Source organism: Elephantulus edwardii, unplaced genomic scaffold (genome assembly GCF_000299155.1).
Source record: "Elephantulus edwardii isolate Elephantulus edwardi_28Jun2011 unplaced genomic scaffold, EleEdw1.0 scaffold00398, whole genome shotgun sequence".
NCBI lineage: Eukaryota > Metazoa > Chordata > Mammalia > Macroscelidea > Macroscelididae > Elephantulus > Elephantulus edwardii.
Window position 1 is genome coordinate 881,575 of NW_006400148.1, and position 23,095 is coordinate 904,669.

Genomic DNA, 23,095 nt, shown 5'->3' on the forward strand with positions numbered 1-23,095 from the left:
ACACAGATTGTTGATAGATCTTCCAGCTCCTGATGCCACACTTCTCCTCATAGAGCTCAGCTTCTCGTATAATCTGTTCTGCATACAGGTTGAAAAAGTATGGAGACAGGACACATCCCTGGCTTATGTCCTTCCCAATTTTGAACCATGCAGTGTTTCCTTGCTCTGTTCTGACGACTGTCTCTTGGTCCGAGTATAGGTTTCGCATTAGCACGATCAAGTGTTCTGGAATTCCAGTTCTTCTCAGAGTCAGCCACAGTTTATGATCCACACAGTCGAATGCCTTTGCATAATCAACGTAACACAGATAGACATTCCTCTTGTATTCCCTGCATTCAGCCAAATCCATCTAACATTAGCTACAGTGTCCCTAGTACCATGACCACTCCTAAACCCAGCGTGGACTTCCGCCACTTCTCTGCTTATCTAGTCATTTTTGGATGATCTTCGGTAGAATCTTGCTTGCATGTGAAATCAATGATATTGTTTTATAGTTTCCACACTCTGTTGGGATGGGAACAAATATGGATCTCTTCCAGTCAGTTGGCCAAGTGGCTGTTTTTCATATTTCTTGGCACAACCTGGTAAGCACGTCCAGGGCAGCATCTGTTAGCTGAAATATGTCAATTGGTATACCAACTATTCCTGGGGCCTTATTTTTTGCTATTTCCTTCAAAGCAGCCTGAACTTCTTCCTTCATCATCATAGGCTCTTGCTCATATGTTGTTTCATGAAATTCTTCTGTGTCTGCCAATTCCTTTTGATACAGTAACTCAGTATATTCTTTCCCTCTTCTACCATAATTTGTAACACGTAGTGTTTCTATCTCTTTGTTATTATAAATAATGATACAGTGAGTATGGGTGTCCACTGATCTGTTTTTATTTCTTTTGGGATATATTCCTATTAGTGGGATTCCTGGACCAAATTATAATAGTTTTGGATACAATCTTTATGGAAGCATATTGTTGACCTCCTGTGGCATCACTGCAGGGTTTAAACTGCCAACCTTTAGGTTAACAGTCAAGCATAATAATTTGCAACACTCAAGGATATATATAAAAATCTATTTGGTCACCTTTACTTTTTAAATTGAGTACATTTATATAAATAGAATTTAAATATTTGCCTAAGAAAAAAAGATATTTTTACCCACTCCGGTAGTAATGAGCCATTGTTCCCCCTTCCTGGGGGTGGTGACAAAAGAGGAGATGAGAATTCTAACAGCAGAACTTACTCCTTGCCTGGTTTTATTAAAGCCACCCTTAAAGTAATGTCAGTGATGATCCTTATTGGGTGACAATGATCTTCACTGATAAGCCTCCCTTCCTCTCAGCATTAATGTGGAACATCTCTTCCATTAGGGATCATTGGAGAATCAGTGAGGAATATGGACTTCTACATCTACCCGGCAGTAACAAGAAAAAACACAATTTACTCTAATGAAGCATTAACAAAGAAAACTGACTAAACCATGAAACTTCTGTAACACACACATTCTTGTAGCAATTTGGAAATGTCTAGATTTCTGTAAAAAAGTAACTCACCCTATGGAGAGTTAGGAGGTTCTCAAACTGAATAATGAAGCACTGAACTGTTAGAATTAGCTAATAAAGATTTTAAAGCAACAGTGATAAAAATGTGTTATTGACTAATTACAAAAAACGAAGGTAATGGATTAAATAAGAAACTTGCAACACTGGCAGGGAACAAAAATCAGAATAAGCATAGGTAAATACAATGGGGAATTTTATTCTCCAGCTTTCAAAATTAAACTTTATAATTATAGCAAAATTTCAAACTCTTATGGTTCTATATTTATGAAAAAAATATTTAAGAAACTTAAAACCTAGTCTAGAAAAATGAAGCAAGGTTTCTGTACCTGAACTATAAATTATAGCAGTCTCCCTATCTTCCCTCCTCACCATGTATGTAATATATATTTGGGAGCTCTGATAACATAGTGGTAAAGAATTGCACTGACAGTCCAAAGGCATGTTGTGCAAATCCTCTAGTTGCTCCACAGGAGAAAGATAAGAAATCTCCTTTTGTGCAGTTAATTGCCTCTGAAAACTTGCTAGAGGGTAAGCAACAGGTCAATTATGCCTTGATGGTACATGCAAAATATATACATATACATATGTGTGTCTATGTATGCATATATGTAATTTTGTACATATTTCATGTAATATATCGTATATATTGCATATATATATGATTTTATACACACACACACACACACATACATTGTTTAGTGCTATCAAGTCAGTTCCAACTCACAGCAACCATATGTATAAAAGGATAAACTACTGCCCATTCTTTAATCATCTTCACAATCACCATATATGCTGTACATGTACATCTTTGTGTATCCAAATCCATTGTAATGAGTTAATGCCAACTCATAGTGACTCTATAGGATCTTAGTAGAAGTGCCTGTGTGGTGTGGAGCTACTGAGTGGGTTTAAACCACAGACCTTTCACTTATTCACTAATGCTTAGCAACTGAACCACCAGGATTCCTTCATTAACTATTAATGAAATGGAAATTGAAAATTTCAATATGAAAATTGAAACAGCAATGAGGCATCTCTGTGTACTTAAAATATTGACTAAAAGAAAAAATATTAAGAATGTCAAATTATAACAGTTATTAAGGAACAACTAGATCATTCTATATTATTAGAATATAAATTGGTGTAGCCACTCTCAAAAGCATTTGGCAACATCTTAAAAAGTAAGCACGTAACTACAGTATGATTTGTGTCAATAAAGATAAGTGAACATTTATAGTCACAAAAGTTCTGTACGTACATAAATGTTTGCAGAAGCTTTTTTCATAATTGCCAATAACCCTGATACTCTTTGAAATCAGGGAGTAAGATGTTCCTATTTTGTTTCTCTTTTTAAGGAGTGTTTTGCTTATTTGGGGTCTCTTTCCATTCCAAATGAAATTGGAGATTGCCCTTTACATCTCATTGAAGAATGGAATTGGTATTTGTATTGGATTTGCAATGAATGTATAGATTGGTTTTGACAGGATTGTCATTTTTACAATATTGCGTTTTCCTATCAATGAGCAAGAGATATTCTTCCATTTCTTTTTGTTTCTTGTAGTAATGTTTTGTAATTTTCTTTGAATAGATCCTTTGTGTTTCTAGTTAGATTTACTCCCAAGTATTCAGCATTGTGATTATCTATTATGATGGGTATTGTTTTTCTTAGCTCCAGTTCTATATTATCTTTGTTACTGTAGAGAAATCCAGTTGATTTTTGTATGTTGATCTTGTATTCTGCCACTTTACTGAATTAGTCAACTATGTCCATTAGTTTCCTTGCTGAGTCTTTAGGGTTTGTTTAAGTATACTATCATATCATCTTCATATAGAGATAATTTTACATCATCTGTGCCAATTTGGATACCTCTATTTCCTTCTTTTGTCTTATTGCTACTACTAAGACTTCTAATACAATATTGAATTGGTCTCTAGAAGAAAAAGACTAATAATCCAGTTACAAAATGGGCAAGAAACATAGAATGACTTGTCACAGAGGAAAACATTCAGATGACCAACAGACACAGAAAGAAATTTCAAAATCACTGGCAATCAAAGAGATACAAATAAAAACCACAATGAGATATCATCTTACTCTAATAGCAGTGACAAAGTTTATTAGGCAGCAAATTATATATGTTGGAGAGGATGTGGAGAGATAGAAACTCTTAGACATTGTTGGTGGGATTGTAAAATGGGACAACCAATCTGAAAGGTGACTTGACATTTCCTCAGAAAGAACATAGAAATTCCATATAGCCCAGTTATTCCACTTCTTGCAATACACCCCGAGAAAATTAGAACTGAGACACAGAGACTTGTACACCAATGTTCGTAGCCACATTATTTTATACCTTAATAATAAATGCCCCCACCTCATGCTCTGTTGACCAATATAGTCCAACTTCTACTGTATGTTTTTTCTAAATATACCTATTACTTGACCTTAGTTTATTCCCTAGCACAGCCTTTGAAACACTTTAGTTCTGTGGGCATGATCCGGACTACATCTTTCAAGGCATCTCATTCGTTCAGGTATAGTCTGTCAGCTTTCCTTGTGCCCCTAAACTCTATGCGTAGTATACGGAGCTGCCAACACAATGTTCACATTTTTAAGTAGATGGAATCAGGTACAATAACACAGTGGAATTATTATTGCCACTTGTTCAGCCATCCTTAGAAACCCTCAAAGTCAGCTGGATTATTTTAGGACCAAGTAAACTTTTAATTAATAAATTTATAAGATAGTTCTATTTAAAAATGTATGGCTCAGACTCCAATCACCCTTATTTATTATCTGAGTTTTACCTGGTAAAGATGACACTCCAGGCCTCTTGGTAAGCTTCCCAACATGTGTATGGGTGCTACTGCTGGTGGGTCTTCCAGCCAGCAGGACGTGCCTGGTTCATAAAAGTTTTTTTTTTATTAAGGTGTTGTTGTTTTTGTTACCATGTGCCTTCATGTAGTCTGAAACTCATAATGACCCTATGAAAAATAGCTCTGAACCCTCTACTAATATCAGTCAATCTCCATCTCTGACACACCTGCCCCTAAAACCCCAATTACTGTGTCAATCCATCTCATCTATTGTTGTCTTCTCCTGAGTTGTTACTCCACCCTTCCAAGCACTATGTCCTTCTCCAAGGACTCCTGGCAACATGTACAAAATATATTAGACTGAGCATCAAAATCCTTGCCTCCAGTAAGCAGGTTGGTTTCATCTTCTCAAGGCGGACTTGTCTAGTCTCTCGTCAGTCCATTGTATGTTCAATACTCTTCTCCAGCACTACAGTCAGAGTCATTGAGTCTTCTGTCACCCTTTGTCACTGCCCAACTCTCTTATGCCAAGCAAATAATTGCAAGGGCTATGGCCTGGATAAGGCACATCTTAGTTTCTAGACTGACTTTGTTACTCTTAAGCATTCTGGAGAAGTCCCTGACAGCAGACTTAACCTAATGCAATTCGTGTTTATATTTCCTGACTGCTGACGTGAAGAGTGTTCATTGTGGAGCCAAGCAAGCTGAAAGTGTTAACAATCCCAAAGTCTTCTCATCTATCGTGGTGCTCCCAATTGGACCAGTGTTGAGATTTTTTTTTTCTTGAAGTAAAGCCTTAATCCATATTGGAGGCTACAGTCCTTGGCCTTCTTCAGCAAACACTTCAGGTCCTCTTCAGTATCAGTGAGTAGGTTGTGTCATCTGAGTAGCATAGATTGTTGATAAGTCTTTCTACAATACTGATGCCACAGTCCTCCTCATAATGTCCAACCTCCTGAATGAAGTGATGGAAACAGTATGCATCTCTGACACTTCTTTCTTGATTTTGAACTATTCAGTTTTCCCTTGCTCTTTTCTAATGACTGTTTCCTGGTCCAAGTTTGGGATGAGCACAAATGAGTTTAGGTCTTATATGAGAACAAATAAGTGTTCTGGAATTCCAAATATTCTCAAGGTTATTCACAATTTGATGTGATCCACACAATCAAATGGCTTTGCATAATCAATTAAACAGACACATATTCCTCTGGTTTCAATCAAGATCCATCTGACATTGGCAAGATCTATCTAACATTGGCTGTTATGTCCCTAGTATCACAATCTCTTCTAAACCAGCCTGCACTTCTGGCAGTTCTCTGTCATTGTACTGTTCCAATAATTTTTTTTTATAATCTTCAGCTGAATTTTGCTTGTGTGGTTTGTGTGGTATTAGTGTTGCTGTTGTTGTGTACTGTTGAGTTGGAACCAACCCATAGCTGTTCCAAATTGGAAATTGTCGTACATATAATGCCTAAGCATACCTTCTTTCAGATAGGCCTTCCCTTCTTCTATTCAAGTAAAGTGTTCATGATCTCTACATTCTTTTCTTGTACTTCCCCCAAACTCTCATATCAATCTTATTTTTAACAGCCTCTCTTTCTCCTATAAAACAACTGGGGGCTTTGCACTGTGTGCATTTGGGTTGGCCACACAGTTTGTTACCACTAACCACCAGAACTCCTTAGGAATAATTGAAACATGATATATATAAAGTATGCATCTAGAATAATTGGAAGTTGTGAGAAACATAATTTTTAAGCTGATATTTGGTATTGGTATTGGTCATTCTGAATCAGACAAGCATTCTATTTACTATGAAGGGAGACAGACCTTGAAGGGAGACAGACCTCATACTGGGAAAAATAGAAGGTCAGAGAGAGAGAGAGGAAGACCTTCCAAAAGCTGCATTGACACCATGACTGTAACAATGAAGTCCAGTATATCATCATAATGAGCATAGTTCAGGGTAGGCATGGTTTCTGGTATGTTGTTTATTGGGTCACTATTTGGTACAGGATGGGATAGGGCTCAGGTTGGCTGCTCATAGGGTTGCTATGAGTCATACTTGACTCAACAGCACTTAACAACTATAACAAAATCCTAAAGTATGGCACTGTAAGTGATAGGATAATATACATAGTAGAAAAACCTGTTCATATGATTATTATTTAAATATATGCACCACATCCTAAAGTCAAAGATGAATAAAAGAAGATTTATAATAACTTCTACTGTCCAAGAATTATGATAAATGTGCAAAGACTTGGAAGTAGAATACTAAAAAGAATATTCCAATCTTTTTAAATATTTTAAAATTTGTTATTTTAATTAAAGGGTATAGAAAATTTAGATTTTCATTCATTCATTGTTGCACATTTTATTCTCCCTTCTTTCCCCTCCACAATTCTTGAGATCAAAGAATAAATTCAGGCCTCACATTGAAATAATGAAGGATTCTATGGAAAATGTACTCAATGATGCAAAAATCATTAAAAGAAATGGAAAGAAGACACATAGTGACTATTCGAAAAGAAATGGTTGACAAAAAATAATTTCAGCAAATAAATAATAATGATAATAATATATATAAGAAGGGGGGAAAGAAGAAGTCCAAGGTCCACTGAAGACACTGGTTAAAAAAAATTAAAAAAGGGCTCCACAAATTGACTGAATACCAATTAAATTGCTTCCACAAACAGATAAAGCCCTTGATATGCTCAGTGTTTTCCACCCAGAAATTTGGTATTTAGCTACGTGGCAAACCAGTTAAAAGAGAACCATTTCTGTGTCCATTCCAGGAAAAGAGGATATAGCAATTTAGAAATTGCTTAATAATACCATTAATATCACATGGAAATAAAATCTTGCTTAAGATTATTAAGAAATGCCTAAAGCAATATATCTACAGGTAACTGCTGAAAAATTCCAGCTGCATTTAGAAGTTTGTCTGGAATGAATGATATAATTGCTTATGTCAGGTGGATCTTGACTGAAAGCAGAGAATACCAAAATTCTTACTTTTGGTTGTTGTTTTTTTTTTTCCTCTGTGAATCATTATAAACAATCACTAACATGAATAAGAATGGGAATTGTAGAACACTTAATTGCCTTTATGCAAAACATGTTCATAGACCAATAAGCCATTATTTGATCAGAAAAAGGGATACTTCTTCATTTAAATTCAGGAACTATATATGCAAGGTTTTAATCCTTTTATCATGCCTACTCTATCTTCTGGGAAAATAATTATAGAAACAGGACTACATTAATAAGAATGTGGCATCAGGGTTAGAGTGAGGCTCATTGTTGTTGTTGTTGTTGTTATGTGCCGTCGAGTCGCTTGCGACTCATAGCGACCCTATGTACAACAGCCCTAAAACTCCGCTCTGTCCTGTGCCAATCACACTGTCTCTGACACTCCCATCCCAATTATCCCAGTCACTGAATCAATCAACCTCATAGAGGGCCTTCCTCTCCTGCTCTGTCCCTCCACCCTCACAAGCATGATGTCCGTCTCCAAGGACCGGTCTCTCCTCACAACATGTGCAAAGTATGTTAGACGGAGCCTCAGAATCCTTGCCTCCAAGGAGCCACCTTTATTATGTAGGTGATACAATCTTGTTTTCAGAAGAATTGAAGTCCTTACTATAAAGATCAAAGACTTCTGTATGAATTACATATCAGCCTCTCACAACCAAAAATTATTATCACTGAACCAGTAGTTAACATCATGATAAAAAAAAAACCAAAAAAACAACAAAACAGATTAACATCAATTATTTCATTTTACGTGGATTCAACACATGGTTGTTTGTTACATGCTGTCGAGTTGCTTGCGACTTATGGCGACCCTATGCATAATAGCTCTGAACTCTGCCCTATTCTGAGCCCATTTCACTGTCTCTGACACACCTATCCCCATTACACTAGATACTGGGTCAATCCATCTCCTCTGGGGTTTTCCTTTCCTGCATGTGGTGGCCATAGTCAAAGATATCATCAAAAGCCACAATCAAATTCACTACCATGGGATATCAGTTTAAAGATTATGGTGTATGAGTCAAGCATATGAACAATTTTCTATTGCTGTGTATGCATGTGAAATTTGGACAGTGTATAAAGCAAACTAAAGAACTGCCTTTGAATTGTAGTGTTGGTATAATTATCTATAACGTGGACTGTCAAAAGAATCCATAATTTTGTTTAGAATGAAGTACCACCAGAGTCCTGCTTACAGACAAAGATGGTGAAATTTTGTCTCCCATATTTTTAGACAAGATGTTATAAGCTTCTAGTTCTTGGAAAAAACAATGTACTTGGGAAAGTGGAGGTTCAGCAAATGAAATGAATACCAACAAAATGATAGATTGACGCAGTAACCACATCAATGAGGCTGAGCATGAGGGAAATTGTGAGGATGATTCCCAACAGGACAAAGTTTGATAAGTGGTTTTAGGGTCACTGTGATTCAGAGTCAACTCAATAGCACCTGACGACAATACCATCAGTTAGTTTCACAATTACTTTTTTATAAACTTGTATCATTGAGTTTTACAGTGGGAAATCTGCTAATCTAAATGCCACTGATGCAAACTCATCTTTTGTTCTATGGGAGAGTGATGGGTGGTCTTGTCCCATATTTTTTTTTCCTGTACTTCACACTGTTCTGTGGTGGATTCTGACTTCTAGTTCCTCTTTACCATCTTTTAGATGCTAAAAATCACAAGAGTAGACTTCCGATCTTTCTCCTTTAAAGCATCTGGTTGAATTAAACCACGAGCTAGGTGCATCCTTTAAGTTAGCAACATGACTAACTTAAAACTTTTGGAGGGTCAGTGAGAGTCAGAACCAGCTTGATGCCAGTAGATTCCAAATAGAAATAACGATAGAGACCCTTAAAGCAAATACTTCAGATATAATAATAATGGAAATAATGCAAAAATAGTTTATAATTATGTTAAAACCCTACATATATTCTTTAGAAATCTTTCAAGTTCAGTTCTTTAGTCTCTGAAAGAAAAGCTTAAGTATTTATCCTTCAGACGTATCTTTTGAATGTAAGAAATCATTTGGCAAATAGAAATATTGGCAAGAATGTAGAACATGTGAAGCAGAGTCGAGAACATTTGCACAAGCACAGATGTATTGATAGAACTTGGCACAATCATTTAACAACAAGTACTTCAGCGTTCATGGAGTTTATACGACATGTTTAGGCATGTCAAATGATTATAGAGGCAAAAACAGAATAAAAATAGCTAGGAGTATTTTATGTAGGAGGTCCTTTTGTGGCATAATTTCTTTTGTCATCCCTGTCAGGTCCAGTGGGCTCAGTTACTATCTTAAAATATGTTACCATTTCAGAAGTGCCATGGAAGAAAGGACTGATGATCTGCTTCAATAAATATTATAGCCACAAACCCCTATGGGGCAATTTGGCGCTGTAATACTTAAGGTCACTAGGAGTTAGAGTCAGAAATAGAATCAGTTCTTCTCTCTCTCATTGCTGTCGAGTCAGAACATCCACAATGCAAGACTAATTCCTACAAGGTTAGAAATTCTTTCCCATGCTACTATACCTACTTCTGTTGACCTTAATACAAATCTTACGGCTCACATAGACTTCATAGAACTATACTTATGGGGTTTATTGAGGAAGTTAACAGGCTACTAATTCAAACTAGTAGCAGAATGCAATCCCTCAGACCAGATAGTTTCTCAGTTGTGATCACAGATACTTTGACCTAAAGTTTGAGTCAATGTTAAAAAGTTCTGTTAGTCCTGCCAGTTACAGTATCTTCCCTCAGTCCTCCAACAAATTTGGTTTGAAGACCTATGACTCTAGCTCTGTGAGGCAACAATCCCAATCTGTTGTGTCTTGTGTTGATTTCTGATTCTCTGCTGATGGTGGCTATTACTCTTATACAGATCCTGGTCTTGGCTAGCAAGATGGAATATCTTGTCCTGAAGCTTGTTCATATTGAAGTTCCTAATTTCTTTTTGGAGGAACATTCTTCTAAGTTATACATCACTCTTCTGTCAATTTACTGTACTGAGGTAACTCGGGGTTGCTGTGATGCTGAACCTTGTGCCACTGGGGTATCAAATGGCATAATGGTTACCCATTTTGGACAGTGTTTGGTGGGGTTCCCAGTTTAAGGTTAGGAAGCAGGAGTGGCATCCACTTCTTAAACTACATGCCTCTGGAAACTCTTATGAACTTTGAGGAATGACGATAGTTATTGAAAGACTTCAGGTCTTTCTTCATTGGGTCACTATGAATCATGCTTGCCAACTACCAACAACAAAACCAACAACAATATACCAAAAACAGGCGAGCTCTGGTGGCCTAGTGGCAAGAAGCTGCACTGCAATTTCCAAGGTACATGGTTCGAATCCACCAGATGCTCTGCTGGTGAAGGAGGAATAATCTCCTCCTGTAGCATTCAGATCTGATTTAACAGTACACACAAAAATAATGAAATTAAAAAAATTTTAAAATATACCAAAAACAGCAATATAGGATTACAAAGGAATTATTAGGCTTGTGAGCTTTTGTTGCAGTGGGGCAGATAGAACATAAACTGATAATTAATGTAGGAAAATCTCAAACTCACCTTTATTGATTGAAAAAGCAACTTACAATTGACCCTCCAGTGGGTTTTTTTCTGAGGCTGTAAAGCACACAGTAGGAGATTGCCCATCTGTCTTCCACAGGTCAACTAGTAGATTTAAATTATTGACATTTAGATCGGTAACATAACTCTTTACTCACTGCACCCTCAATTCTGTCTAGAAAGTACGAACGTGACAGACAAGTTATTATATGATGTAATATTGGAAAACAATACAGAAATCAGATCAATATCCAGAAAAGTTTCTTATATGAAGAAATAGAGATTTTGAAAGACAAATTTTTGTTGCATACTATTGAGTTGAAAGTGACTCACAGTGGGTTTTCAACAGCAGCAAGTTGCATGGCAGGAGATTGCTCATTTTATCACCTGGAGAAGCTGATTGATTTGAATTGCATTCCTTTTTCATGACAAAATTAATAGGAGGGGCAGTCCAAGAAATACAGTAACAGAGGTGAATTGGTAATGAGTAGAGTGTTATATTCAAGGGAATGGATGTGAGACTGAGTGCTAACAAAGAACTTGGCATTTTATGTTAAGAAATTTGTAAGCGATCTTTCAATCACATCAGTGAAATACAGTAAAAATCTGTGAAAACCAGAAACTATGTACAATGGAATTATGTTTCAAAAATTTAGATTTTAAATGCAAGTAAGGCACAGAAAATGAAGGATTTCTGTATGACATGAGTGCTTATTTTGTGTGTGTGTGTGTGTGCATTTTTAAATAAGGGAAAGACTACATAATATTTATAATTAAGGATTTATATGGTGTGACATCCTCCTCTGAAACAGCTTGCCTCTGAAAACTCTATGACCTTGGAGAAATGATGAAATTGATACAAGTGTTCAGGTCTTTCATTCATAGGGTCACAATGAAGTCATTTATTACTCAATGGCACATAACAGCAACAACATAGAAAAGGCTCTGTTGGCCTAGTGGACAGAAAGTGATGCTACCAAGCTAAAGATGGGTGATTTTAATTTGTGCCACTCAGGCCTGGTTTCAATTGTTTGGGGTCAAATATTCTTCTAAGCTGTATAGTGCTGGTCTGTCCATTTGCTATACAGAGGTAACTCATGGTTGCTGTGATGCTGAACACTGTGACCCTGATGTGTCAAATGCAGTAATGGTTACCCATGGTGGACAGTGTTTGATGGAGTTCCCCAATTAAAACAAGCTGGGAAGCAGGAGTGGTGTCCACTTCCAAAACAGCTTGCCTTTGGAAACTCTATGAACTTGGAGAAATGATGACATTTATATAAGTTTTCAGGTTTTTCATTCATAGGGCCACTTTAAGTCATCTGTGACTCGAAGGCACTTAACAACAGCAACAACAACATATACCAGTATAACAGGGAACTCTTTAAAATATAGAGAAACAGAATCCCTAATTTTAATGACAGGTACAGAGCAGAAGAGAAGAACAGAAATTTTTTTTTATTATAAGATCAACATCAAGAAAACAAAGATTCTCACGACTGGGCCAATTGGCAGCATCAGTATGGATGGTGGAGAGATTGAGATAGTTGAGTTTTAGTATGCATGGCTCCACAGTCAACTTGTGGTAACAGCACCCAGGAAATCAAGAGACAAATTGCTTGGGGAAAGTCAGCTGTGAGGGATCTCTTAAGAATACTGAAGAGCAACGATGTCAGGCTGGAGACTAAGGTGTGCTTGATTCTCTATAGACTTCACAATCATGTTCTATGCATTGGAGAGTTAGACAGTGACTACGGATGATAGAAAGAGAATTGTTGCCTTTGAGCTGTTGTGCTGGAGAAGAGTGTTGAATATACCATGGACTGCTAGGAGAACAAACAGGTTTGTCCTGTAGAGGGTAAAGCCGGAATGCTCCTTGGAGTCAAGGATTCTAAAGCTTCATCTGACATATTTTAGGCATGTTGCAGTGAGGGATTACTCCTTAGAGAGGGACATCATGTTTGGGAGAGTGGAGGGACAGCGCAGGAGAGGAAGACCCTGGATGAGATGGATTGATTCTGTGATTGGGGTGGTGGGAATGAGTGTGTTTGAGAAGGCAAGGTTGGCACAGGGTAGAATGGCATTTAGGGCTCTTGTACATAGGGCCACTATGAGTCACAAGTGACTTGACGGTACATTACAACAACATGGAAGGTCCCAATAATAGAAATTGTTGTTCTGCTATTAATTGCTGTCACGTCCAGCATGAGTCATAGTGACCATTTGAACATCATATCTGAAACCTATCCTGTGCCATCCTCATCATCTCTGCCACAGTAGAGCCCGTTGTTACAATTAATTTATCAATCCACCTTATGGAGGATCTTCTCTTCCTTTGCTGACTTTCCACTTTTCTGAGCATGATGTCTTTTTGCAAGAACTGGCCATTTATAACAACATACTCAATATATGTCAGATGAAATTATACCATCCTTCCTTCTAAGGAGTATCGTATCTGTATTTTTTCTAAGACATATTTGTCCGTTCTTTTGACACTCCATGAGATATCTAGTGCTTTTCTCCGGCACCACCACTCAAGGCATTGATTATTTGTTTTTGTCTTTTTATTCACCCATTAACCAACTTGAAGATGCAAGTACTTGAATAGACTATGCTTTGGATAAGGACCCTAGTTTTTAAACTGCCATTCTTACTCTTCAGCTCCTTCAAGAAGTCCCTACAGCTAACTTTATCAGTATAGCATGACTTTTGATTTCCTGACTGTTGATAGCATGGTTGCTGATTGTGAACCTGCATAAGATTAATTATTGATAATTTCTATCTTTTCTCCATCTACCATGATGCTATTTATTGACCCAGTGTTAAGGATTATGTTCTTGAAGCTTTGATGTAATCCATACTGAAGGCTGCAGTCCATGATCTTTGGTAGCATCAAGTCCTCCTCACTTTTAGAAAGGAAGGCTGTATTTTCTGCATAGCACAGATTTTTGATGAGGTTTTTTTCCCAATATTCTTCTTCGTCAAGTTCAGCTCTTAGAATGATTTGTTAATAAAAGAGATTAAATAGGTATGGAGAGATGAAACAGCCCAAATGCACACCTTTCTTGATTTTAAAACCTACAGTATCGTTTCCTTTCACTGTTCAGATAGCAGCATCTTTGTCTAGGTTTAAGTTTCACATGAGCACAATTAAGTGCTCTGAAATTCCGATTCTTCTCAATGTTATCCCCAATTTATTATGATCCACACGATCAAATGCCTTTACACAGTTGATAATGTACAACTAGATATCTTTCTGATACTCCCTGCTTTCAGCCAAAATCCATCTGACATCAGCGGTGTGTGTATCCTTACTGCCATGATCTCTTAAGTCCAGTCTGAATCTTTAGCATGTTCTCTGTTTAAGTACTATTCTAGCCATTCTGAAGAACCTTCAGCAAGATTTTACTTGTGGTTGTTGTTATGTGCTGTCAAGTTGTTTGTGACTTATAGCAACCCTATTTACAACAGCTCTGAAGCCTGCCCTGTCCTCATTGAATATAACACATGAACCCTCATTGCCCTGGTTACTGTATCAATTCATCTCATCCAGGTTCTTCCTCTCATGTGATGTCCATCCACTATCTGAGCATGATGTCCTCCAAGGGCCGGTCCTGCCTGGCCACATATCCAAAGTATGTGAAATGGCACTTCAAAGCCCTAGCCTCCAGGGAGAAACTTGTTTTTCACCCTCTCAAACACAGACTTGTTTCTTTTCTTGGCGGTCAATGGTATGTTTAAGACTTTTCTCCAGCACCACGATCTGATGGCATCAATTCTTCTTCTGTCATCCTGAGTAATTATCCAGTTCTCTGATGCGTGGCAAGTAATTGCAAAGACCATGGCCTGGATTCATAATACCTTAGTCTCTAGACTGACATTGTAGCTTCTCAGTACTCTGGAGAGACCCCTGACAGAAGATTTACCCAAAGCAATTAAAAATTTTATGATAATAACTAACAACATTGTTTAATAGTTTCCACACTCTTTTGAGTCATCTTTTATATGAATGGGGAAAAAATACACATTTTCTCCATTCTGTTGGACAATTATACCAAATTTCTAGGTATAACTTGGTGAGTATATCTAGGGCTACATCTGTTTGCTATTGTTGTTGTTGTTATGTACCATGGAATTGAAATTGACTCATAGCTAATATCAGAGGCAGTAAATCACATGGGAGGAGATTTCCTGTTGTTCTTTAGAGAACTGGTGAATTTGACCTGCAAGCCTTTGGTTTGGCAGTTCAAGTCCTTACCCCTAGGCTACTAGGGCTCCGTTGAAACATGCCAATTGATATCCCATCAATTCTTGGGGTCTAGTTTTTTGACAATAGCTTTAGTGTAGCATGAACTTCTTTCCTCAACATTGGTTCCTGATCATATGCTACTTCTCAAAATGGTTCCATGACAACCAATCAATTTTCTGGTATAATAATCGTCTTTTGATGCTTCTTGGATCATTCAGATTTTTTCTTCATGTAATTTCAGTATTGCTTCTTAACACTTGACTTTTTTTTCTTTTTCTTTTTTTTTTTTTTTTTAGTTCTTTTAGTTTGAGGAATGCTGAGCAAGTTTTAACTTTTCTATTTTCTACCTCCAGCTCTTGCACATATCATTATAATACTTTTCTTTGTCAGCCCAAGCTACCCTTTGAAGTCTTCAGTTCATCTCCCACACTTCAGCAATCCTTCCCTTAGTTTGACCTTTCCACTTTACAGTGTTCTTAGAGTCCCTTATTATAATTATAATTTTAATCTCTATTATAATTTTAGTCATTTTTCCTCACTTTTTTCCTCTTGCTTTCTTCATTGATAGTAATCTTGATGTGATTCCACAACTCATCTGGTCTTTGATAATTAGTGTTCAATACTTCAGACACAATCCTTGAGATTTCTTTAACATTCAGATGGGATAAATTCAAAATCATACTTGGTTCTTATGAGCTTGATTTCATTTTCTTCATCTTCTGTTTGAATTAACACATAAGCAATTATAATTACAATGAGTCAGCACCTAACCTAGTTTTAACTGTTATTATTGAGCTTCCCCATTGATTCTTTCCACATATATAGTCAATATGATTCTTGTCCAGTCCTTCAGGTGAGTTCCATGTATATAGTAACTGTTTCTTTAAAGACGATTGTTGTTGTTGTTATGTGCTATTGAGTCTCCTGCGACTCATAGTGAACCTATATACATTAGCTCTGAACCCTGGGCTATCCTGAGCCAATTTCATCATATCCAAAAGACTTAATCCCATTTCTCCAGTCACTGAGTTAATTAATTTCATTCTGGGTCTTCCTTTCCTGTACTGTTCCTACCCCTTTGATTTCCTTCTCTAAGAACTTGTCCCTTCTGGCCATGTTCCAAAATTATGTGAGACAGAACTTTAAAATCCTTGACTCCAAGGATCAGACTGGTTTCACCTTTTCCAGTACAGATATGTTTGTTCCCCTGGCAGTAAATGGTAAGTTCAACACCCTTCAATAACACCACAACTCAAAAGCATCAATCCTTCTTATACTATACCTAGTTATTGTGCAGCTCTCAGATGCCTAACAAGTAATTATGAAGACCATGGCCTGAATCAGGTGAACCTTAGTCTCCAGACAGACATCATTTATCTTCAGTACTGTCATGAGTTCTCTGACAGCAGACTTTCCCAATGCAATTCACCTTTTGATTTTCTAACTGCTGGTGTCAAGGGTGATAATTGTGGAACCAAGTGAGCTGAAGTTGTCAACAATCTCAATCTCTTCATCATCCATCAAGAAGCTGTCAATTTGCCCATTGGTGAGAGTCTTTTTTTTTTTTTGATGTTAAGCTTCAATCCATAATGAAGATTATAGTCCTTGACCTTCTGCAGCAAATGCCTCATGTCCGTTTCATTTCAGCAAGCAAAGTTGTGCCATCTGCATAATGGAGGTTGTTGATTAGTCTTCCTCCAATCCTGATACCACATTCCTCCTCATGAAGCTCAGTCTCCTGAATGATTTGTTCTACATATTGAAAAGCTATAGAGATAGGATACATCCCTTATGCACAGCTTTACTGATCCTGAATTATTCAAGGTTTCCCTGTTCTGTTATGACGATTGCTTCCTGGTCCAAGTATAGGTTTCACATGAGCACAATTAAGTGTTCTGGGTTCCCTATTCTTCTCAAGGTTAGCCACAGTTTGTTGTGATCCACACAAACAGCCTGCACATCTGGCAGTTCTCTGTTGACGTGCTGTTCCAAGTGTTTCTGGATAACCTTCAAAGGGCATCTTGGGAAGACAAAGCAGAGTACTGTAATGCAATGTGCAAAGAGCTGGAGTCAGAAAGTCAAAAAGGCCAGACTCACTCACCACTTCTTAATCTGAAGAAATTGAAAAACAACTTCAAGCCATGAGTTGCAATACTTAAGGATGCTTTGGGAAAAATATTAAATGATCCAAGAAACATTAATAGAAGATGGAAGGAGTATACAGAGTCATTGTATCAGAAGGAATTGACTGACACAAAAGAATTTCATTAAACAATGTGAAAAAAGCCTGTGATGATGATTCAAGCCTCTCTGAAGGAATTAGAAAACAAACAGATGAACAAACAAACAAAAAACCACTTCAAGAATTAACAGCATACCAATTGACATATTTCAACAGACTCTTCCCTAGATGCACTCAGTAAGTTGTGCCATGAAATCTGGAGGACAACCACCAGACCAACTGACTAGAAGAGATCTATATTTGTTCCCATTCCAAAGAAAGTTGACCTGACAGAGTACAGAAATTATTGGACAATAAATTTGGCACAGCATAGAGCAGGTTTCAGGGCTCTCATACAGTTTCTATGAGCTGCAAGTGAGTTGACGGCACATAACAACAACATAGGGTTTTGCTTATGTGTAACATTAGTAATATCATTTGATAATTTCTACCCTCTGTTGGGTCACCTTGTTTTGGAATGAGAATAAATACAAATTTCTCCCAGTCAGTTAGTCAGGTATTTGTCCTCTAGATTTCTTGGCACAACTGGATAAATGTGTCCAGGGCAGCATCTGTGTGTTGAAATTTGTGAATTGGGATTCTATCAATTCCTGGGGTCTTGTTTTTGCCAATTCTTTCAGAGCAGTTTGAACTTTCTCCTTCATCACCATAGGTTCTTGATTATGTGTTGTTTCCTGAAACTTTTCTGTGTCAGTCAATTCTTTTTGATATAGTGTCTCTATGTACCCCTTCTATCTTCTTTTGATGTTTCCTGAGTCAAGCAACAGTCTGCTGTGAGCATCCTACAGTACTGCAACTCAGGTCTTGAATTTGTTTTTAAATTCCTTCAGCTTAAGAAATACTGAGAGAGTTTGTCCCTTTTGATTTCCTGACTCCAACTCCTTGCACATTTCGTAATAATAATTTGCTTTCTTTTCCTGTGCTGCTTTTTGAAATCTGTTCAGCTCCTTAACATCTTGATTTCCTCCCTTTATTTTAACTTCTCAATGTTGAAGTGCAATATCCAAAGTCTCTTCTAACATTCTTCTTGGTCTTTTGTTTATCCTTTTTCTTTGTAATGACTTTTGGCATTCTTCATGAATGAAGTTCTTGATATCCTCCTCCAGCTCATCTTGTCTTCACTCATTTAGCTCAAGGCTTCAAACCTGTTCCTGAGATGGTCTTTAAGTTCTGGTGGGAAAGACTTGTGGTCAAACTTAATTTCTTGTGGATTTGATTTGATTTTCTTTAGCTTCCGTTTGAACTTGCCGATGAGTAGTTGATGTTCTGTTCCACAATCAGTACCTGGCCTAGTTTACGTAGGTGATATTGTATTTCTTTAGCAGTTTCTTCTGAAGATATAGTCAGATTCCTGTGTAGACTAATAGCTGAAGTCCCTGTGTATAGTAGCCATATATATTTTCTACTAAAGGTGTTTGCAATGAATAGGTCATTGATTTTACAGAATCCTATCATTCTATTTACAGCCTTATTTCTGTCACCAAGTCTGTGCTTTCTGACTACTGATCCTTCTTCTCTGTTCCTGTCTTTTTTACTCCATTCACCCTTTATTATCAAAGTATCTTGGTTTTCTGTTTCATCGATTTCTGACTGCAAAAGTTGGTAGAAGTCATCTATTTCTTTCTCTTTTAACCTGGTTTTTGGTGTATATATTTAAACAATGGTGATATTAACATGTCTTCCTGGGATGTGTATAGATATTGTCCTTTTACTCACAACTTTATATTTCCAGGTGAATCTAGAAATGGTGTTTTTAACTAGAAAAGTGACTTATTTTTCCTCAGCTTTTCATCTCCAGCATAGTAGATCATATGAGTATCTGATTCAAAATGTAACCATTTCATTTTGCCAATGCCTAGTTTGTTAATATTTATGCATTCCATTTATTCCTTAACGATCTCCAATTTTCTCACATTCATATTTCTCACATTCCACATTCCTGTCAGTAGTGTCAGTTCGAAACTGTTCCTCTTCCTTCATGATTCCCAGTGAGAAGGTTCTACATGTGGTGCCTAATCTGCTAGTCTACTCTAAATATGCTGTTGATAGAAAGAAAGTACTTGCAATAAATAAATCATTGAGTGTACAAAATCCAATCATTCTGTCTCCAGCCCCATAGTTCTATCGCCAAGCCTATAATCTCCAACTACCAGTATTTCTTCCTTGTTTCTGACTTTTTCATTCCAGCTGCCAATTATTAGCAATGAATTTTGACTGCATATTCATTCTATCAGATTCATACTGGAGATGTTGGTACAAATCCCTAATTTCTTCATTTTTGGCTTTGGCTGTTGCCATGTATATTTTTTTAAGGTTATATGAATTTTATTTGATGTTGAATCATTTATTCTCAAGTTTTTGTTTCTTCAGTATCTTCTGGGAGATCTTTTTATTCTGGTCTACCTTCTCTTCAGGTTTAGGAACAATACACTCCATTTCCATAAGGGTCATCTCAATATGGCGGGGGTAGGGGTGGGTGGGAGAGGAGGAATGTCATGTAGGGGTTAATCCGACCATGAGCTCTCAATATGGCAGTGCATCTTGGGAGCTTTGTTCACTTGGATGTGCTCGATGACCAGAGAATCGACATCTAAACTCTTAAGTTTAGAATTACTCTCTGCATTTTTAAGCATATGCAGCAAAGACTTGGCACTCTTTTTGGGCCACTGACCTTGTGTCCCACACTGAGCACACCTTCTAACTCCACTATTACAACATCAGAATAGTACATACTGCTCTTTCCAAGTGAAATCTTTCAGATTATTTGGTGGCTTTCCAGATATACATACCCTTGATGGTCTGGACAGTTTCCCAGGTGTTCTTAAAATGGACTTAGAGGTTTAAGCCTCTTGATTTGCATGATTTTATGGGATTTTCCAGGTCGAGCGAGTAGCAAACCGTTTTGGGAGATTACCTGAAGCCGCTCACGGGAAAAAGGAAGAGCAGAGACTTACGTGGCATGTATATTTGAACAACAGTTGTATTGACTAGTTTACCTTCTATGTAATAGAGCGTATCTTATCTCTCACATTATACTTCAGGATAGACTTTGAAGTGGTCTTTTATATTATCAGTGCAGAACCATTCTTCTTCAATTTTTCATATGTGCATAGTAGGTCATGTGATTATGTGACTTAAAATGGCCAATGCCAGTTCATCTCAGCTTGCTAATGCTTAGAATGTCCATCTTTATATGCTCTATTTCTTTTTTGATAGCTTCCAATTTTCCTATATTCACACTTTGTACATTCCATGTTCTTATTATTAATTGATGTTAGCAGCTCTTCTCATTTTTTGTCTTGTCTTCTTAAGTGGTCATTCTCTAGTAATATGTCTAATAAATATTCCTCTAGAAGGACTGATCATCCACTTCCTAAATAATTGGACTTTGAATATGCTATGAGTAAGAATAGATAGGTATATAATCAATTTTTTAGCAAGTGGATAAGGAGTAGTTGACGGAATATTAATTGAAATCTTATTTACTCTGTAAGAAAGAAGACAAGATATTTATGAAACTCTAGCAAAAGTTGTACAAGAGTATTGAGTGGAATCCAAGTTTCTAGTGTTAACTGTTAGAAATGGAAGCAAAATTTGAAGTGGCCTTGTTCTGAGTGGAATTGTATCTCTCCAGAAATACAAGTTGAAGAACTAACTTATGTACTTGTTAATATGAACTTGTTTGCAAATAGGTTTTTTTCATTTCTTTGAATGTGTTAATTATTGACAATGTTTACCTCAGTAGGGTGGATCCTAATCCCTTTTAAGCAATGAAACATGCATGGAGACAAAGTCACTCAAAAGGAAAACAAAAGTCATATGAAGATGTTTCCAAAAGTCAAAGTGGTTGTTGTTATGTGCTGTAGAGTTGGAATAACTCATAGATGACCCTCCAACAGATTTTCAGAGACAGGGAGAATGTGCTCCTGGGCGGAAGGGAAGCCTGGAAGCTGCACACCGGGGGAAGTCACCTCAGATAATAGCGAAGAGGCATCTTTCAGGTACACAGGAAAAACCGGCTGACTCTGAGAAGAATGGGAATCCCAGAACATTTAATTGTGCTAATGCAAAACCTATACTTGGACCAAGAGGCAGCAATCAGAACAGAGCAGGGTAACACTGCATGGCTCAAAATTGGGAAGGGTGTACGCCAGGGATGCATCCTGTCTCCATACCTATTCAACATGTATGCAGAGCAGATTATCCGAGAGGCGGGGCTCTATGAGGAGAATTGTGGCATCAGGATTGGTGGAAGATCTATTAACAATCTGCGTTATGCAGATGACACAACCCTGCTTGCTGAAACTGAGGAGGACCTCATGCACTTGCTGCGAAGGGTCAAGGACTGCAGCCTTCAGTATGGACTGAGGCTCAATGTCAAGAAGACAAAGATTCTCACCACTGAACCAATTGGCAGCGTCAGATTGTTCACAGCTTCAGTTTGCTCAGCTCCACAGTCAACACTCTTGACACCAGCAGTCAGGAAATCAAAAAGCGTATCGCGATGGGAAAGTCTGCTGTTAGGGACCTCTCTAAAGCACTCAGGAGCAACGGTGTATCTCTGGAGACTAAGGTGTGCTTGATACAGGCCATGGTCTTTGCAATCGCTTGTTATGCATCAGAGAGTTGGACAATGACTAGGGAGGACAGAAGGAGAGTGGATGCTTTTGAGCTGTGATGCTGGAGAAGAGTACTGAATGTACCATGGACTGCCAGGAAAACAAACAGATTCATCTTGGAGAGGATTAAACCAAGCTACTCCTTGGAGGCAAGGATTCTGGGGCTTCGTCTGACATACTTTGGACATGGTGCCAGGAGGGACGACATCATGCTTGGGAGGGTGGAGGGACAGCGCAGGAGGGGAAGACCCTCTATGAGATGGATTGATTCGGTGACTGGGATAATCGGGATGGGTGTGTCAGAGGCAGTGCGGTTGGAGCAGGATAGAGCAGGGTTTAGGGCTGTTGTGCATAGGGTCGCTATGAGTCGCAAACGCCTCGACGGCACATAACAACAACAACAACAACAACATAAATTGCACAGGAGAAGGTTGGCTATCTTCCTTCCAGGTTGTGTGTTCAAACTGCCTGCCTTTGGGTTAGGAGCACAACTCTATTTGAAAAAAAAAAAAGCTGGATGATACGAAGAAAAGTATTTCTTTAGGAAAAACTAGAAGACCATGAGCCTGTTGACACCCTAATTTAAGACTTTAAACCTTCAGAACTCTGAGGCACTACAAAGATTTATGTTTTCTTTCCTAACAGTACATAGTTGTTTAGTGCACTGGAGAAAAGTGACAAATATTTGTACTATAACAAGAATATAATTGTCTAGGGCTTACAACCAATATAAATATCACTTTTTGAATCAGGATTCCTGTATTAAAAATATAACTAAAATTATTTATTTCTAAACAACCAAATGATGAATGATATATAGAAAGTATACTACCAAAATCTAAAAATATGCAGGAAAGGATTACTGAAGTGATAATTTTCTTAAAAGCAGCATAGAATATCTTTAACCAGAAGAATGCCCTTTGTTACAATAAAAAAATTCCAGTCTTCCATTCAAAATATAATGGGACTTGAATAGATATAAATTATTTTACAAA

The 23,095-nt window shown here is 37.5% G+C and overlaps 1 protein-coding gene across 1 annotated transcript in view; it reads left to right on the plus strand.

Annotated features, from left to right (window-relative positions):
- Positions 1-23,095, plus strand: part of LRRIQ3 (leucine-rich repeats and IQ motif containing 3) — a 156,120-nt gene that overhangs the window by 19,421 nt on the left and 113,604 nt on the right. The gene's annotated exons all lie outside the window — the stretch shown is intronic.